This window comes from Mytilus galloprovincialis, chromosome 11, assembly GCF_965363235.1.
Source record: "Mytilus galloprovincialis chromosome 11, xbMytGall1.hap1.1, whole genome shotgun sequence".
Classification (NCBI taxonomy): domain Eukaryota; kingdom Metazoa; phylum Mollusca; class Bivalvia; order Mytilida; family Mytilidae; genus Mytilus; species Mytilus galloprovincialis.
The window spans coordinates 37461081-37477678 of NC_134848.1; positions in this window are offsets into that span (position 1 = coordinate 37461081).

Consider the following 16598-nt stretch of genomic DNA (forward strand, 5'->3'; position numbering starts at 1 on the left):
ATTTTGAATATTTATGCGATTTACATGTTTTATTATTGTCGCTTTTGATTTTTCCGTATATCTTGTTCATCCGTTTTATCCGGTACGCTTCCGTTAGGTGTCCGTTTTATGCGGTACTCGTCCGTTGGATGTACGTTCGACATCCGTTCTGTCCGGTACGTGTCCGTTTCTCGTACGTTGCATATCTGGTGCGTGTCCGTTATGCATCCGTTAACCGTCCGTTTTATTCGGTCAGTACATCAACGGACCCCCAACGGATAACAATTTTGTCAACGGACAACTTTTATTTTCATCCGTTAGGCGTCCGTTCGTGCTATCCGGTAAGGTGTGACCGAGGCTTTAACCACCCAAAACTTGATTGATGAGCCGGCTAAATGTAGCGGGAGAGTTGCATAAACCCATCGGCATTACAAGAAACTGATATTAGCCTTTATGTGTCGAAAAGGCAGTTTTGTATTTGTCTTCTTCGGCAACCTCTACCTGAAAATAACCAATGGCTAAATCAACGCATGAAAACCACTTTCCGCCGCTCAAGAAATCAAGAGTGTCATCAATACGCGGTAAAGGATATGCGTCTTTTACTGTTATTTCATTTATTTTTCTAAAGTCCACACAGAATCGAATAGACCCATCCCTTTTCTTCACAAGGCACACTGATGCTGCTCATGGACTACATCTGGGTTCAATTAAATTTTCGTCAATCATTTTTTTCAATTTTTCTTCAAGAACATCCCTCTGTTTCAAAGCTACTCTTTGTGGGGATATCTTAACAGGTTTTGATCACCTGTATCTATATAGTGTTTTACTCTCTCAGTTCGCCCAAGAGAACCATCAGGACCAACGAATATATCTTTGTACTCATGTATAAGTGAAAACAGTTTTTGCTTCTCTTCATCTTTTAAGTCTGATGATACTTTATCTAACATAGAATTTAAATGCTCGGGCAATTCAATATCTTTTTAAAGTATTTACTTGTTCTGATATGTCATTAGTTTTTGAATCTGTTTGTGACTCAGCATTATCCTCATAAAAAATTTGTTCAATTGTCATCAAGTGTGCAATCTGTTCACCTTGTTTAAGTTTAACTGATTTTGAAATCAAATTTATGATAGCTAGGTAAATTGTATTTTCTGTATCAACTAGGCTTTTTGCCACCAAAAGACCTTTACTTTTCACCCATTCTAATGGTTCAATAATGCCTATATCATCTTCAAATGAATCTTATTTAGAAGCTTCAATAATCATTGCACTATTTGCAGGAATTGAAACTTGCCTATCTATCTGAATTCTTGAACACTGGGAACTCTTTTCTTTAAAAAGAGGAATACTCTGACCATTGATACTTAAGCATTGGCTTTTAATTTGAATATCAATTTCATTTTGTTCAAAGAAAAATCATTCCTAAGATCCCAGATGACCCTTTTAAATCAGCTACAATAACTTCTTGTTCAACTAATAAAGGACCTATTGCTTTATTCAAAATACATTTGCCTTTAACACTTAAAGCATTGACATTGGCAGTTATTAATAAACTATCTAGGCTAATCAACTGAGAACTTAGTTTTAATTTCTCAAAAGTATCAAAAGAAATCAGAGAAACTGGTGATCCAGTATCAACAAGAAATTTAACATCAATTTCATCAATTTTGCAAAAAAGCGAAAAGATTTTTTTTATTTACTAAATTTATTTGAACTCTCTTAATTGGATCTGATATCAAACTTTCAATTTTGGTTTGTGGCCTTTAAATTTTTAACAGCTGAAGTATTGGCCTCTAATTCAGCTTTTAATCGTTTCCCTGATTGTTAAATGGACAATAGTACTGAATATGTTATATCTCATTACATTTATAGCAGACTCTGGCAGTCGTGCTGTTCTGATTCCTATAAAACCTTCCTCTGTCCCTATTATTAAATCTAGGAGGCTTATTTTGGTAATATCCGTTCCTATTTTCGGTTTTTGTTTTAACATGTTTAAGTTGACTTAATTTTTCATCAATTAGTTTAGCAACTTGATCAAGAGTTAATAACTCTGTACTTTCCTTTTTATTATCCGTAATTGCTTGAATTGGGACTTCATTGCTAGTTAGCATTGGCTTTCTCATATAACTTTGAGGATTAGTTAATGCTTCATTTTCAATTGCGTACGAAATTGAAGTATCCAACGTGTTTGCACGCTGAAACTGGACATGCTTTTGTAAATCCAAGTTATTTAATCCTCTTATGAATTTATTTATTAGAACTTTTTCCATCATTTCAGAATCTTGTTTTTCATTTGGAAAAGCCATGTAACCTAACCTTCTTAAAGCTTTCGGTGGACTCCTGTTTGACTAGCATATGTATCTAGTATGTAAGCGCTATCTTCACTTGGAAATGATAATGTTGGTGCAGTTGTTAAGTATTCTTTTAAAGTCTCAAACGCGATTTTACATTTATCATCCCAAATAAATGATTTATTCTTTTGAGTTAGCTGTGTCAGAGGATGAGCGATAGATGCAAAATCTGGTATGAAACGGTGGTAATAACCCTCGAAGCCTAAATAAACTTCGTGAATCTTTGACATTTGATGGTGTTTGCCAATTCTGAACCGATTGAATCTTTTCTGAATCGCATTTGTTGCCTTCTGCAGATACAATGTGTCCCAAAAATTTGACTTCTGTTTGAAAAAACGAGCATTTATTCGGTTTCAGTTGAAGATTTGCTTAATATCTAAAACACTGAAATACGGTTTTCAAATTATCAAAAGCTATTTCAAAATCTTTTCCATAAATTATAACGTCATCCAGATAGCAAAGACAACGATGCCATTGTAAAGCCTCGGTCACACCTTACCTGATAGCTCGAACGGACGCCTAACGGATAACTTTTTTTCAATCCGTTCATGTCCGTTAGACGTCCGTTTTTATCCGTTAGACGTCCGTCCATATCAGTTGCATGTCCGTTAAGCGTATGTTTTATCCGTCGACGTCCGTTCTGTCCGGTGGAAAATTTTGAGCATGTTCAAAACTTTGAACGGACGTCCAACGGATAAGTTAGGCGTCCGTTTTGTACGGTACTCGTCCGTTTCGTTTCCGTTTTGTATCCGTTACGTGTCCGTTATAATACATCCGTTGGAGGTCTGGAAGATCAATTCACCAACGGACTTCTACCGGACGTTCAACGGATAACACGGATGTTGAACGGATGAGAAACGGACTTCTACCGGACGTATAACGGATAGAACGGATGATGAACGGATCTGAAACGGATAAATGCCAATTGAAAATTTCGCGTCAGAAATGCCAATTTTTGGTATGTCAGATTTCTTAAGGTTCATGAATTCTCATTATTCATTTGATCTTAGAGTATAGGCACGTCTTCACAATCAAGCAGTTCTTATTCAGGCCAGACATTGCCCTTTGGCGGAATTTTGAAGAACAAACCAAAACCAGTTACACAGAAACATTTTGAATATTTATGCGATTTACATGTTTTATTATTGTCGCTTTTGATTTTTCCGTATATCTTGTTCATCCGTTTTATCCGGTACGATTCCATTAGGTGTCCGTTTTATGTGGTACTCGTCCGTTGGATGTACGTTCGACATCCGTTATGTCCAGTACGTGTTCGTTTCTCGTACGTTGCATATCCGGTGCGTGTCCGTTATGCATCCGTTAACCGTCCGTTTTATTCGGTCAGTACATCAACGGACTCCCGACGGATAACAATTTTGTCAACGGACAACTTTTATTTTCATCCGTTAGACGTCCGTTCGTGCTATCCGGTAAGGTGTGACCGAGGCTTTAACCACCCAAAACTTGATTGATGAACCGTCTAAATGTAGCGGGAGAGTTGCATAAACCCATCGGCATTACAACAAATTGATATAAGCCTTTATGTGTCGAAAAGGCAGTTTTGTATTTGTCTTCCTCGGCAACCTCTACCTGAAAATAACCAATGGCTAAATCAACGCATGAAAACCACTTTCCGCCGCTCAAGGTATCAAGAGTGTCATCAATACGCGGTAAAGGGTAGGCGTCTTTTACTGTTATTTCATTTATTTTTCTAAAGTCCACACAAAATCGAATAGACCCATCCCTTTTCTTCACAAGGCACACTAATGCTGCCCATGGACTACAACTGGGTTCAATTTAATTTTTGTCAATCATTTTTTTTCAATTCTTCTTCAAGAATATCCCTCTGTTTCAAAGCTACTCTTCGTGGGGATATCTTAACAGGTTTTGCATTGCCTGTATCTATATAGTGTTTACTCTCTCGGTTAGCCCAAGAGAACCATCAGGACCAAGGAATATATCTTTATACTCATGTATAAGTGAAGACAGTTTTTGCTTCTCTTCATCTTTTAAGTCTGATGATACTTTATCCAACATCGATTTTAAATGCTCGGGCAATTCAATATCTTTTACAGTATTAACTTGTTCTGATATGTCATTAGATTGTGAATCTGTTTGTGACTCAGCATTATCCTCATCAAAAACTTGTTCAATTGTCATCAAGTGTGCAATCTGGTCACCTTGTTTAAGTTTAACTGATTTTGAATTCAAATTCATGATAGCTAGGTAAATTGTATTTTCTGTATCAACTAGGCTTTTTGCCACCAAAAGAGCTTTACTTTTCACCCATTCTAATGGTTCAATAATGCCAATACCATCTACAAATGAATCTCTTTTAGAAGCTTCAATAACCATTTCACTATTTGCAGGAATTGAAACTTGCCTATCTATCTGAATTCTTGAACACTGGGAACTCTTTTCTTTAAAAAGAGGAATACTCTGACCATTGATACTTAAGTTTTGGCTTTTAATTTGAATATCAATTTCATTTTGTTCAAAGAAATTCATTCCTAAGATCCCAGATGACCCTTTTAAATCAGCTACAATAACTTCTTGTTTAACTAATAAAGGACCTATTTCTATATTCAAAATACATTTGCCTTTAACACTTAAAGCATTGACATTGGCATTAATATACTGTCTAGGCTAATCAACTGAGAACTTAGTTTTAATTTCTCAAAAGTATCAAAAGAAATCAGAGAAACTGGTGATCCAGCATCAACAAGAAATTTAACATCAATTTCATCAATTTTGCAAAAAAGCGAAAATATTTTTTTTATTTACTAAACTTATTTGAACTCTCTTACTTGGATCTGATATCAAACTTTCAATTTTGGTTTGTGGCCTTTCTAAATTTTGAACAGCTGAAGTATTGGCCTCTAATTCAGCTTTTAACCGTTTCCCTGATTGTTCAATGAACAATAGTACTGAATATGTTCTATCTCATTACATTTATAGCAGACTCTGTCAGTCGTGCTGTTTTGATTCCTATTAAACTTTTCTCTGCCCCTATTATTAAATCTAGGAGGCCTATTTTGGTAATATCCGTTCCTATTTTCGGTTTTTGTTTTAACATGTTTAAGTTGACTTAATTTTTCATCAATTAGTTTAGCAACTTGATCAAGAGATAATAGCTCTGTACTTTACTTTTTATTATCATTAATTTCTTGATTTGGGACTTCATTGCTAGTAAGCATTGGCTTTCTCATATTACTTTGAGGATTAATTAATGCTTGATTTTCAATTGCGTACGAAATTGCAGTATCCAACCTGTTTGCACGCTGAAACTGGACATGCTTTTGTAAATCCAAGTTATTTAATCCTCTAATGAATTTATTTATTAGAACTTTTTCCATCATTTCAGAATCTTGTTTTTCATTTGGAAAAGCCAAGTAACCTAACCTTCTTAAAGCTTTCGGTGGACTCCTGTTTGACTAGCATATGTATCTAGTATGTAAGCGCCATCTTCACTTGGAAATGATAATGTTGGTGCAGTTGTTAGGTATTCTTTTAAAGTCTCAAACGCGATTTTACATTTATCATCCCAAATAAATGATTTATTCTTTTGAGTTAGCTGTGTCAGAGGATGAGCGATAGATGCAAAATCTGGTATGAAACGGTGGTAATAACCCTCGAAGCCTAAAAAACTTCGTGAATCTTTGACATTTGATGGTGTTTGCCAATTCTGAACCGATTGAATCTTCTCTGAATCGCATTTGATGCCTTCTGCAGATACAATGTGTCCCAAAAATTTGACTTCTGTTTGAAAAAACGAGCATTTACTCGGTTTCAGTTTAAGATTTGCTTCTCTAAAACACTGAAATACGGTTTTCAAATTATCAAAAGCTGTTTCAAAATCTTTTCCATAAATTATGACGTCATCCAGATAGCAAAGACAACGATGCCATTGTAAAGCCTCGGTCACACCTTACCGGATAGCTCGAACGGACGGCTAACGGATAACTTTTTTTTCAATCCGTTCATGTTCGTTCATGTCCGTTAGACGTCCGTTCTTATTCGTTAGTCGTCCGTCCATATCCTTTGCATGTACGTTAAGCGTACGTTTTATCCGTCGACGTCCGTTCTGTCCGGTGGAAAATTTTGAGCATGTTCAAAACTTTGAACGGACGTCCAACGGATAAATTGTCCGTTGAGCGTCCGTTAGGCGTCCGTTTTGTACGGTACTCGTCCGTTGCGTTTCCGTTTTGTATCCGTTACGTGTCCGTTATACATCCGTTGGAGGTCTGGAAAATCAATTCACCAACGGACTTCTACCGGACGTTTAACGGATAAAACGGATGAGAAACGGACTTCTACCGGACGTATAACGGATAGAACGGATGATGAACGGATTTGAAACGGATAAATGCCAATTGAAAATTTCGCGTCAGAAATGCCAATTATTGGTATGTCAGATTTCTTAAGGTTCATGAATTCTTATTATTAATAATCGATCTTAGAGTATAGGCACGTCTTCACAATCAAGCAATTCTTATTCAGGCCAGACACTGCCATTTGGCGGAATTTTGAAGAACAAACCAAAACCAGTTACACAGAAACATTTTGAATATTTATGCGATTTACATGTTTTATTATTGTCGCTTTTGATTTTTCCGTATATCTTGTTCATCCGTTTTATCCGGTACGCTTCCGTTAGGTGTCCGTTTTATGCGGTCCTCGTCCGTTCGACATCCGTTCTGTCCGGTACGTGTTCGTTTCTCGTACGTTGCATATCCGCTGCGTGTCCGTTATGCATCCGTTAACCGTTAGTTTTATTCGGTCATTACATCAACGGACTCCCAGCGGATAACAATTTTGTCAACGGACAACTTTTATTTTCATCCGTTAGGCGTCCGTTCGTGCTATCCGGTAAGGTGTGACCGAGGCTTTAACCACCCAAAACTTGATTGATGAGCCAGCTAAATGTAGCGGGAGAGTTGCATCAACCCATCGGCATTAGAAGAAACTGATATAAGCCTTTATGTGTCGAAAAGGCAGTTTTGTATTTGTCTTCTTCGGCAACCCCTACCTGAAAATAACCAATGGCTAAATCAACGCATGAAAACCACTTTCCGCCGCTCAAGGTACCAAGAGTGTCATCAATACGCGGTAAAGGGTAGGCGTCTTTTACTGTTATTTCATTTATTTTTCTAAAGTCAACACAGAATCGAATAGACCATCCCTTTTCTTCACAAGGCACACTGATGCTGCCCATGGACTACAACTGGGTTCAATTAAATTTTTGTCAATCATTTTTTTCAATTCTTTTTCAAGAACATCCCTCTGTTTCAAAGCTACTCTTCGTGGGGATATCTTAACAGGTTTTGCATCACCTGTATCTATATAGTGTTTTACTCTCTCAGTTCGCCCAAGAGAACCATCAGGACTAACGAATATATATTTATACACATGTATAAGTGAAGACAGTTTTTGCTTCTCTTCATCTTTTAAGTCTGATGATACTTTATCTAACATATATTTTAAATGCTCGGACAATTCAATATTTTTTAAAGTATTTACTTGTTCTGATATGTCATTAGATTGTGAATCTGTTTGTGACTCAGCATTATCCTCATCAAAAACTTGTTCAATTGTCATCAAGTGTGCAATCTGTTCACCTTGTTTAAGTTTAACTGATTTTGAATTCAAATTCATGATAGCTAGGTAAATTGTATTTTCTGTATCAACTAGGCTTTTTGCCACCAAAAGACCTTTACTTTTCATTCATTCTAATGGTTCAATAATGCCAATACCATCTACAAATGAATCTCTTTTAGAAGGTTCAATAATCATTTCACTATTTGCAGGAATTGAAACTTGCCTAGCTATCTGAATTCTTGAACACTGGGAACTCTTCTTTAAAAAGAGGAATACTCTGACCATTGATACTTAAGCATTGGCTTTTAATTTGAATATCAATTTCATTTTGTTCAAAGAAATTCATTCCTAAGATACCAAATGACCCTTTTAAATCAGCTACAATAACTTCTTGTTTAACTAATAAAGGACCTATTGCTTTATTCAAAATACATTTGCCTTTAACACTTAAAGCATTGACATTGGCAGTTATTAATATACTATCTAGGGTAATCAACTGAGAACTTAGTTTTAATTTCTCAAAAGTATCAAAAGAAATCAGAGAAACTGGTGATCCAGTATGAACAAGAAATTTAACATCAATTTCATCAATTTTGCAAAAAAACGAAAATATTTCTTTTATTTACTAAATTTATTTGAACTCTCTTAATTGGATCTGATATCAAACTTTCAATTTTGGTTTGTGGCCTTTCTAAATTTTTAACAGCTGAAGTATTGGCCTCTAATTCAGCTTTTAATCGTTTCCCTGATTGTTCAATGGACAATAGTACTGAATATGTTCTATCTCATTACATTTATAGCAGACTCTGTCAGTCGTGCTGTTTTGATTCCTATAAAACCTTCCTCTGCCCCTATTATGGTAATATCCGTTCCTATTTTCGGTTTTTGTTTTAACATGTTTAAGTTGACTTAATTTTTCATCAATTGGTTTAGCAACTTGATTAAGAGTTAATAACTCTGTACTTTCCTTTTTATTATCCTTAATTGCTTGAATTGGGACTTCATTGCTAGTTAGCATTGGCTTTCTCATATTACTTTGAGGATTAATAAATGCTTCATTTTCAATTGCGTACGAAATTGCAGTACCCAACGTGTTTGCACGCTGAAACTGGACATGCTTTTGTAAATCCAAGTTATTTAATTCTCTAATGAATTTATTTGTTGGAACTTTTTCCATCATTTCAGAATCTTGTTTTTCATTTGCATGATTTGGAAAAGCCAAGTAACCTAACCTTCTTAAAGCTTGACCATACTCAGAAACAGTTTCGTCTTTAAAATGTCTTCTTGCTTCAAATTCGCAAACATATGCGGCTTCTCTTTCTCTAGGATTAAATCTATTATTTAAACTTTTTTAAATTTTATTATAATTTCCAAGGTCTGGTTTACTTAAAGTACTCAAAATTTTCTGAGCAGGACTTCTTAGACTCATAACAATTTGTTTAGCTCTTTCTAAATCATTCCATTCATTCCATTCTGCAACTTGTTCAAAATGAACAAAATAGTCTTGCCAGTCAATAGTTTTGCCATGAAAGGATTGAGGCTCTTTTTCTCTTTTTACTATACGTTTTTAATGTAAGGTAACAGGTTTTGGCAAGTTATCAAGAGAAGATGTGTGCTTAACCGCTTCATGCCTATTTAAATCATTACTGGGGTAATTTTTAAGTGAATACCTATTTAAGGATTGACAGTCCTCTGAAAATGTATCCTTATCAACATATCTCTTGTTTGGGGGATAATCTGATCCTTGGTTCTTATTCAATCTATCCCTTTCATCATACAATTCATAACTTGGTCTCCTACTAAAATGTGGTTCTTGGTATCTTTTTGGAGTAAATTTTCTATCTACTTTATAATCTGGATGTTTCAATATAGATTTATCCCTTACAGAATCAGCATAGGTTTCAGATAAAGTAACAAATGATTTTAATGGAGTACTAAAATTGAAATCTTTTTAATGTCTATACTTATAACCTTATCTTTATTTGAAAATCTATCAGAATGCTCAATTTTTGATTTATCATGCTGGCTTATACCGCTTGCATAATCCATTGAATATGCCATTTTACAAAATAACAGAAATGTTTTAAGGGCAATTTGTATTGTCACGGCACCTAAATGTGAACGGACTGATCTAACATTCAAGTAAAAGTAACGTTTTCCGGATACCTTTTTACTTAATGCTAGCGCAGCCACGAGATAACCAAATTAACCCAGGTTCTTTAAATAAATTATGAAGACCATTTCTGCCCTGAACACCTTGTCTCACTAGGGGTCAAGTGTCTACAACAACCGACATAACGGACAATACTCTAGGAGGACAAAGCTAATACTTGACCGGATAATGATTTGGACAAGTATAAGCCAGCATTCTAGGAAGGGAAATAAACCTAAATTATCATATTGATTTCATACCAAAATACACAATAAATATTCTAATATTATGACAGTAAGTTGTACAACAATCCAGAAGTTAAATAAAGTGGGAAAATGTCTTACTTTAAGTAGGGGCTTTTAAATGTATCATTTAAACTTGTATTCCCAAGTCCTAGCGTTTGAACCCTAAATAATGTCAAAACATTTAAGAGAACAATTGGTCCAGAACAGTAAGAGTAAACAGTATGGCTGTAGTGAATACTGATAGTTACCTTTGTGGAAAGTATGAATTCTGGACAATGTATAAAATGTGAATTCAGTATATAATAAATAACAAAATGACTTAACAAATGGTACTTTCTTGAAATAAGATTTGCAATTTAACCAATTTCCAACACCATCTTACCTTTAACTATGAATAACCGGTTTAGAAAAGGAGTCAATTCATTGTGTACATAAACACAGGTGAAAGTTTTTATGTAAACAATTTTAATTATATAAAATGTAAATACGCTCGAGCTAACAAGGGAGCTAACAAACTAACTCTTAATTCCAATATTGCCACATATAGTGGAGCGGCTGAAAGGACAATTTCAGAAATTTAAATTACCTAAATACCTCATTGGAAAGCTAAAATCGTGTACTTTTTGAAAATATGTGTCGTAAATATGAAAGCTGGTACCATTATGCCGAAAATCAAGGTCAAAGGTCATCACCATGACGACATGACGAGATAATGACCATCTGATTAACGCAGACTTTTGTCAAGCAGTGTTTGCAATACCCCAATACCTTTTGAATCCTTGATCACAGTTTTTTTTCCACGACCATATCACTCCAAATCCCGTTGTATCTCCCAGACACCTGCCGAATGGTGAATTCACCATTGTCAAAATGTTGCTGATGGTAACTCTAACATATCTAGAAGGTAAACATATGCCCATCGTGAATAGTTTGTACGGTTGGTGATAAAAAAAAGTATGGTAGCATTTAAGAAACGGTATACAAATGCAGTTTCCAATGTCCTTCACGTTCAGCTTTAATATTGTGTAATATTAGTTGGATGGCATGCAACAGCATTAACCAATATTTAAAAGTTGGTGATTTTTCACTGGAAGAACCAATATACTCTTTTAAAACTGGAGTCACATACTGCGTAAATGTTTCAGTAAGATTATCAACAGGCTGACTGTTACCAGAACATGCAGAAGATTCAAACTGTAAATTAGCCTCATTCATCCTGCTCCATAAATATTTTGGTACATCAGCCAATCGATCCTCTAAATCACTACATTGGAAAAACTGAGACAACAAAACATGCATCAATGCTTTATAGACAAGGGTTAACCCACGAACTGCCCTGTTGAACTGTTTGCCGCTGAGCATTTGTTCTGCCTCCGACCATATTGTTCCCACTGCCGCAATAAAACAAGACAGGGCATGGAAACCACCGAGTCTAATTATATGATCAGCAAATTTGTCTTTTGGGGACCATTTGACTTGTTGAGCAACTGCATATAGCTGCTGATCCATTGTCTGAATTGCATGTTTTTGACCCAATGTTTTCGCCAAATTCTGACAATTGTGCATTGCAGTAAATACAGTGGCCATGTCGCTTGGTTTATTGTCAATTATAGGACCATAGGCAACAATTGTTCTATCTGGTCGAAAGTCAGCAAGTGTGCTGAAGACACCAGACCAAAATGGAACAAGTTGTTCGGTACAATTACTAGACAATTCATGTGGCAAGACAGATCCCTCTCTGCATATCATTCTACGAATAACCCACAACAAATCTGGAGTCTGACCGATTGGATCTGTGCAAGTGTTTAATAGTTTCAGTGCATTTTGACGTCGCTACGGTTCGCCCCTCATTTTTGGTTTCGTAAAGGGTAAGCACTGCATCAGCGAGGATACTTTTTCGTCATAGACTAATGCTTTGTCCTGTTTCCGTTCAAACCGTTGTCGGGTATTAAATCCGAATGTTCAATTTGTAGAACTGAATTTTGAAATATAGCACGCGCCATCGAGTGAAATGTGTTTTTTCCGTCAATCGTTTCGGTATTAATGTCAATATTGTCCAAACCTTCTTGGATTAATGAACCACAGTTAGCTATACCGGACGGGACATAACAACCACCTTGTATTTTTGTTATTTCAGCATTCGCAACACTAGTCAAAAACCTCCGAACCTCGTCATACTTGACACAGAAACCATGTGCATTTAAATTTTCAATCAAAGACTTCGATCCAAACTCATGATATAACTGTACTGCAAGACCAAGACTAAATGGAGTAATTATGTTACGACAATTTGACACCAGGTACTCTGCGAGAGCAGCACAATTTCTTCGAATATCATGCGAAATATCCATCGATACTGAAGAAAATGTTTCAAAAGACTTTTTGTCAAAAAGCCAAGTGATAAAACTTATCAAACAAGTTGGCAACATTGCTTCTGACATTTCCAATGATACTTCGTCATTTGCAGGATAATAATCTCCAGAAATATATACATTTTCCATTTTTTGTCTTAATATTGAGGCGGCTGCATAGAGTACATGCATATCGGTTTGTTCATTGGTTTTGGTGAAGCTACATGTACTCAAGTCGGCTTTTATCTCAAGCAATTCTAATAATGCTTTGATGCTGTTCGCTGCCTTAACAGCGTCGCCAATGGAAATGTCGCTAGCAAATACAGTACTAGATTTACCTTGTCCTTGTTGAGCAAAAAATACAATGGCATCCTTGTAGTGCTTCTCAAGTTTAGCCTTTAGCTTAGAGGAATTACAGTAGGTCTTACTTATTTTATCAGGTAAAAAAGACTGGTACATTGTCAAGAGTGATGACAATAGAAGAGACTTTTTGTCACGAATGAAGTGTCTGTCTATAATTTCAACCACTCTTTTAAATGCCAAATCATACGCTGATTTATCAGTTGATTTTGGTTTATAAGTATGTTGTCAGACATGCTGCATGATACACTGCATTATTGAGCAAATTCTCTTTCTCTATTCGATTAATCATTTCAGCGTTGCATGCTCTAACAGCATCATCTTTAAGATTGGCTAACCTTTAAGCAGATGAAATGGTATGCATTGTTTTCACCCGTTTATGTGACACTTTTCTGCAAATAATACACTTTGATGTATTGAGAGGGTGATCATTATTTCCAGGCACCAAAGAATTAGATAAATCGTAATTTATATCTGGTGTTTCCTTTTCAGCTGAAGAACATGCCACTGATTTTAAATTTTGTTTACTTGTGTAGCTTTTAAAACCTGACCTATGGTACCTAAATACGGATAATTCACTTGATGTTTCATTGTAGAATTCATTCAAAAAACTGAATACATCATCACGTCTCTTTGCTGCAGCATTTATCAGGCTTTTTCTTCCAGATTCCGTTGATGTTATTAAAATTTCATCATCAACAAAATTGCAGATAATGCAATTGTCAACACCAACTTCCACTCTCCTTTTTTGGCATCCGGCGGGAATAGTTTTAATGAGACTGATAAATGTCCATTTGATGAAATAAAAAACAAACCAAACACACCTGAAAACCAAACCAACCCTACAATGATATTAACTTTTCCCGTTATATTCAACAAAAACTAATACACAACAATACCAAACAATATAAATTAATCACAAAGCTTCGAAAATTACAAAATGAACTAGAAATATGCTTAAAAACGACTACAATCAACCTTCGAAAAATTGCTGAATGTTGGACTATAAATAGAAACCACAACAATGTCGGTAAATTTGTGACAAATATTCGGACTTGAAATCTCGATAAAAAGCAGATATTTAGCCAAATATTTGTCTTATAAGAAATTAACTGCAAAAAGTAAATCGAGCCGATTGTAGTATTATACGGCGACTTTATTGTTGTGCCTTTAAATTACACCTATACTGCACGTGCAAATAATGCTAGGTGAAAAACGATGATTTTTCAGTGTTATTTTCAACCATTTTCAGATGCATTATGCTTTCCATATAGGACTCTTTGAAAATGCTCTTAAATTTTATGAAATTCAAGAATAACTATATTTATCAATTTCGTTCACAAATTATTTTTTAGAACGTGTTTGATATGAAATATGAGTACCGAATCAGCAGTGGGGTTTACGATGCAAGTTACTGGCTCGGACGTCGCCCAGTATAAAAAGGTCCGAAACAGACGTCACCATGGACACGGTGTCGTCTGATATGGCAGGTGTCCCCTCATCACCAGACATGACAAATATTTCAAACACGACTCATTCAGATCATCGTCCTAGTGACAATAGCAATATTACACATATACAGCCATGTTCAGTTCTCCTTAAAGACATTTTGGTTTTTGATGACACAGTACAACACTGTCGCATTTCAAAATGTGAGACCAAAGGCTGCAAAACTTGTGCTATTTTAATTACAGATGCTGAATTCACTAGCAATTTGACCAAGAAGTCATATTTTACCAGAAGTTACGATGATCTGAATTGTAAATCGATAAATGTCGTCTACGGATTAGAGTGCAACCTTTGCGGATTGGTATACGTCGGTGAAACGAAAGGAAGGCTAAACAAACGTATGTGCGGTCATAGATCAGACATTAACCTCAATGCTAACGACATTCTATACCAGCATTTCAATCAGCCCGATCATTCCATCGTTTCTATGACAGTTCGCATTAACGAAAAGATATACCATAGCTCTAACAATCCTAATCTTTCAACGACTCTCCGTAGACAAAAAGAAGTCTACTGGATTAGACAATTGGGAACTGCAACACCGTATGGCTGCAATGACAAAATGGATGGTATAGGTATTCTATCTAGTCCTTCGTGTAACTCGGTGAATGTGATGAATATTTTTAACTCGACTCCTCGACGTAGACGCAGTCATGGTCATCGTCGTTATACATCACCTTCTCTGCATAATGTCTCTATTAATGACTTGCTGCCATTCATACAAAAGCCGTTAGGTATTCATCACATTCGCACGAAACTTTATTCATTACCCATTTCAAAACTTCATTCTCTGTTCAATTTATGTTTGGAATCCACTGTTACAAACCCTCATTCAAACCAATACAAACTTCAAGCTATAATTTCGGATATTGCAAGTCACAGACTTTTCAAGCCAGTTCGCATTGGAAAAGATGAAAAAGAGAAATGATCTTTTCTAAATCTTTCCTTTGCCAACAAAGGTCTCGATGGCGTCAACCTAGGCAATATCCTTCATCATAAATTAGTTCAATCGAAAATACCTCCTTATTTCAAAGACCAGTCTGTACCAATAATTTCTTATACCTATACCAAACCTATTGCAACTAAAATTTTCAATTACAAACGCGTTTTGCAGAATCTCGATATTGACGACTTCAAGTCTAAACCTCCTGATTGCACTTGTGCTAGTTCCCAATTCACATATAATCCTGCTGGCCACGTTATTATCGGTGACCTTAACATTGTTAATAACACTTCTCTACGAAATGTGTTATCGAAAGGTCCGAAATATCGTGAGCCTAAATCCATCAATTGGAAATACAACTTTAAAATTTTGATGGATTCAGTCGAGGATTTTGCCAGGCAAAGGGCTAAGCGTGAAAAGGAAGACGTAGACACTCTATCCGAATGGATTAAGGCAGTGAGGTCGTTAATACAAATCAGAATTAAGAAACTGAATGGGTCCATCAATGCCCATGCTACGTCAATCTTTAAAGACCCAAATGTTGCTAAACACCTATCCGACGTTCATGATAAATATGTTGTTGTCCCCGCAGACAAAGCCCCAAATAATATCGTTTTTGTCTGTAAAAGTCACTACATTAATTGCTTGATAAACGAATTAGGTATAGACAATTCACTTGGAAACTCAACATATACCCTCACGACACTTACCAAAGAGGAAATCCTTGATAATCATAGGTCTGTTCTTTGTTCCTTTGGTATTTCAACCAAAGATGAAGAACTGGATCTTCCATCACTGTATTGGATACCTAAACTACATAAGTGTCCTTACAAACAACGGTATATTGCTGGGTCTTCCAAGTGCTCCACGAAACCTCTTTCTAAATTATTAACATCTATTTTATCAGCAATTAAAGACGGGCTTCAAAGTTATTGTGAAACTGCCTATTCTAGAGGTGGCGTGAATCAGATGTGGATACTTAAAAATTCCAAAGATCTTTTAGAGTACATACAATCTAACTCTCCCTCATCTTGTAACAGTATTAAAACATTTGACTTTTCTACTCTTTACACAAGAATTCCACATTCCAAACTAAAAGACAAATTGAAA